Genomic DNA, 4,684 nt, shown 5'->3' with positions numbered 1-4,684 from the left:
AAAACCAGTGAAGTCCCAGGCAACTGGATGAGTAGGTCACTCTACACACGAGTGAACAATCCTGGAAGCAGATCCCTCAGACCTAGTCAAGCCTCCAGGTGACTGCAGTTCTAGCCAACATCTTGAATGTGATTTTCTGTAAGACCCTGAGACAGAAACACCCACCTAATCCCCTCCCAGACTTCTGACCATCACACAATGTGAGATTCTAAGTGTTTGTGGTTTTAAGCTGCTAAGTCTCAGGCTACTTGGATTCCACACAAATAACAAGTACATGATCTTTTTAAAATAATTTATTATGGTTTAATATTTAATAAAGTGATCATTTCAGCACCCAGAACAGTTGACTTATTCAGTGTATGATGTAGGAATAATTGGGTAGCCATGTGGGAAAAAGACAGGAGCTTTACAGGCAAATGATCATCAGCTGTGTTTGACATCGTAAAGAGAAAGTCACACACCTTCAAGTTGAGAGACCATTGAGTGTTGAGAGAATCTCACTCTTGCTCAGTGTCCTTGGCCTTCAACGCACACCTCCCTTCACCACTGCCACTGGCATTCTTCTGGTCTTGGCAAAAAAGACACTTCATCAAGAGAACCATTCATATCTGCCCCACCATGTAAAGGTCGCCGGGTGTCTCTCTCATGGCTGCTTCACTTTTGGCACAGGGTGTACTCTTATAAATTACCTAGATATTTGTATTTTTTAATGCTGCCTTTCCATATAGGCCTCCTGAGGACAGGGATCCTACCTTCTTTATTCACTCTTCTATGCCCAATTGTCTGTCACTATTCAGTACCTTTGTGGGGGCATTTTCTCCTGTCCCACTTCCTAGTTCATTGGCACTGAGTGTTGAAAAATTACACTTCTCATCATTTGTCCCTGTCACTGCTGTTCTCGTCTCGGCTTCCACCTGGGACGCTGCACTTGTGGGGTCCCATGTACGACCCCCACATGCCACCTCCAAGAGCAACATGAGTTTCGTCTGCCCCCGGGCTAGCATTTGCTAAGTGTTTTGGAATCGACAGATCCTGAAGGAAAAAGCAAGAGGCAAAGCATGTCCGAGATACTAATGACTGTACATCACGGAATCTGAAGATGCCACGGACGGTAAAACCCCTTCAGAAATGACACATACTCATGCATGGGTTGGGGGAGTACATCTTAGAGTGATGATGTAGTTATTTCCTCAATCCAGCTTCAAGAACCTCAGACGTAGTAGAAATATTTCCCAAACTAGCAAAAGCTTGCCTGTCCATCTTAGTTTTAGGGGTGCCATGCGTTTTCGTCATTTTCATTATTTATGGGTATTTATTGAGAAGGCAAGAGGGAGTGGTTCGATGGCTGTCAGAAAGATGTCATGTGAAACCAGACGACTTGCTGGGGACGTAACAGTTCTTAATTGTCTTCAGAGTCATGCTGCTATCCAGTCACTCACCTTTTCTTCCTGTAGTTTCAATGCCTGACAAAACAGAAGGAAAACCAACCAGAAAACCACCCAAAGGCCAAATGGCAAATCGTCATTAACTATCATACTTGTGGAAAGATACAGGAATGTATTCGGCAATGGAAAACCTCTACCTACATCTGATTCCCGGGATGCTGACTCAATCAACAAACAGTTGAGCCATACTATGTTCTAGGTGCCAATCCACACACTGTGGACAGCAGGAATCAAGCTAGTGAAACTCACTGCCCTTATGAACAGTTGCTTCTAGTGGGAAAAGACAGCCAAGTTGCAAAGACATACTTGTATACGATATCAGGAACTGTATCAGTTACAATTCACCACAGGTTTGAGCTATGGTGGTAAGTCCCAGATCCCAGTAAGTTAAACCAAAAACATCTATTCTTGCTGTTGACATGTGAAGGAGGTGACAGGATGGCTCTGGCCCAGCCCCATGTACCGTCTTGCTCCAGAACACAGTCTGAAGGAGCAGTCCCAATTCGGTGACTGATCTTTTCATAGCAGAGGGAGAGAAATAACAGAGAAGATCTAGGCCACCGCAGAGAGTCTACAAGGACGTGGCGTTCTTCAGGTCCACTTCCTGTCCCATTGGTCAAAGGAGGGTTCTGGGTGAAGCGTAACAATGGGGCAATAGATTGTGCCTTCAGGGATGAACTGCAAGTCCTATGGCCATGAAGAGGATGCAATACCCTTTCCAGGGAGGAGTCCATGATTGCCAACAATCTAACCAAGCACAAGTTCAAGTGACATGGAGAAAATGAAGCAGGGAAGGAGGCTAAGGGGAGCCAAGTATGGGGAGCCAAGTATGTGAGGGCAATGGGGAAAGTGGGGTGTCACAAGGAAATTGACAACCTTAAAGGAGGCATCAATGATTTATGTTCTGCTACTAGGTAGGTGGCGTATGGTCGAGACTGCTAGCTACATACCAAACAGCCATTTCATCATCCTCTTGAGTACACACACAACCCCTGGCCACCGTTGAACTGCGGTATGGCCACGTGACTGAGTTCCAGCTAACCGAATGGGAACAGAACTGATGTGTCCCCTGCCACCTGGAATCAAAGGACCCCGAGGCACTAGCAGATGATGGACACACAGGATGGAAGGAGTCTCGGCCCCGCAATCACCATAGTGAAGAGGAACACCTGCTTTGGATTGTGAGGAAGAAGTAACCAACTAGTGTAGCTGGGACATAATGGATGTTGTGTCTGTCACTAACGGCAGACTAGGATACCCTAAACCTTCAAGTTTTCTCCAAAAGTACCCTTTCCTGGCAGATGGTTTATGTGTAGAACTTCGACGAGAGGAAATGTCGGGGCAGGTGGGGCAGATGGACAGAACTTCCAGTTGCAAAACCCAGTCTAGCTTATCATGTAAAAGTGATGCCAACAGCCAACAATGTGTCAAGGGATGATTAGGACCATTAAGGCAAATGTCATGCTCTTACAAAGTGTGTCAACTACCAAGGTGGATTCTGGCCTAATGTCTGAGTATCTGTATGTTGCAGAAACAGGAACACTTCATCGACGGACCAGGCTGAAGGGTCCTCAGAGACACAGGGCTCAGGATCCAGGGGTGAACTTGTAGCTTCAATGGGGATAAGGAAAGACAAGTCATACTTGACCCAATCATTATGCTGAAAGAAGAGATATTATTAGATAGGGAGTAACGGTCTCATTCCTCGAATCTTCTGTTAAGTACCCCAACAAGGACTCAGGACTCCAACTGCAAAATCTGGTGAAGGCCTGTATAAAGATGACGTAAGGATGCCTGACGTCCCATCTGACCTCCCCGAAACAACAGAAGCAGCTTCACAGGTTACCTTGAATCCTCCACATAAAAGGCACTCAACAAATGTTAGTTATCATTACGAACGTCACCTAAAAACATCCCTCCAAAGAAAACACACAGCTTCCACTCTCTTACATCAAGGATGTGGATGAATATGGTTACATAGTGTGATTTGTAATATGTGTCACTTCAGACTCACCAAAACCAGAAGGGACGCACATAGATGTTGCAGTATGTTCGTTCCTCAGGAAGACTGAGTGAGTCTTCATTTCAGGGCTATAAACTGAACTGGAGCCTTTCTGGGTCAGCAGGGCTGCAGTTCCTTCCCCCGGAGCTGGGACATTTGGAACGATGCTGTTGTTCTTAATTGCCCCTGGGCTAGTATAGGAGGGCATTAAAGAAGTGCCCGGCAGAGGGTTATCAGGCACGATAGAAGGCTGATATGGATTTGCAGACAAGCGTCGAGGACTCAGGCTGCAGAACATCTTCCACTCCTTCTGCTCCTGCTCCATGAGCAGTGACTCCTGACCTGTTTTCTGGGAGTCCTCCGACCAATTAAACACCTCTTCAGGGATGCTCTGGTAATCATTCTCCCACCTGCACACTGGGGAAGTTGGGATATAGTTTTAGTGGTTGGAGAATGAACTGGGAGACCCCTTCTTCCTCATTTTCTCGAATTTACCTCTTTCAGACAGCTGGTACTTATAATTTCTCAAAGCATATCCAAATGGCTTCTGAAATGACACATACCCAACAAAAAACAACGGTGAGTGAAAAAGGAAATAAAATTGGTACATACACATTAATATTTATTTTCCGTGCAACATTGCTTTGTATTAGTAAAAATAAAGGCTCTATTTTGATTATATAATGAAGTTTTATGCCTCTCCAACTGTACATTGTAATTGTACTTCAGACATTATAGTTAGAAACATAAAAATGCTCACTGTCATACATTTCTCTGACCTAAACTTCAGCATTCTTCCAACAAAATCTTCGTTCGCCATCCGCTACTAAAGCAAGTATCGATCAGCCTTGCTAATCTCACAAAGTTACTAGTTCTCTATCAATTGTAGCAGATTGGCAATTTTAGAAACCTGAGGTTTTTCAGAGTTGTGAGGATAATTTTTAGAACACTTTCGCGAGGTTGACTCAGTGCTTCCTCCTTGAGATGTTCGATTTTTGAAACCTTTCCAAGAATGACATCAAGTTTCTTGTCCAGGTTTCCAATTGCTTCATATACACCCTATTATAATACAAGGTATTAGTAGTTCCTATTTAAAAAGAAAAGTTACATATGTGAAAACGCCATTAAGCCATGGCCGGTCTGCGGCTCACTATGAGGGTGTGGTGATGATAACACCAAGGCCGTGGGTTCGGATCCCTATATACGGATGGCCGCTGCGCTCACTGGCTGAGCGTGG

The sequence above is a fragment of the Cynocephalus volans genome, chromosome X (genome assembly GCF_027409185.1).
Source record: "Cynocephalus volans isolate mCynVol1 chromosome X, mCynVol1.pri, whole genome shotgun sequence".
Taxonomy (NCBI): Eukaryota; Metazoa; Chordata; class Mammalia; order Dermoptera; family Cynocephalidae; genus Cynocephalus; species Cynocephalus volans.
The sequence above is the reverse complement of the archived record's forward strand: the minus strand, read 5'-3'. Positions refer to the sequence as shown.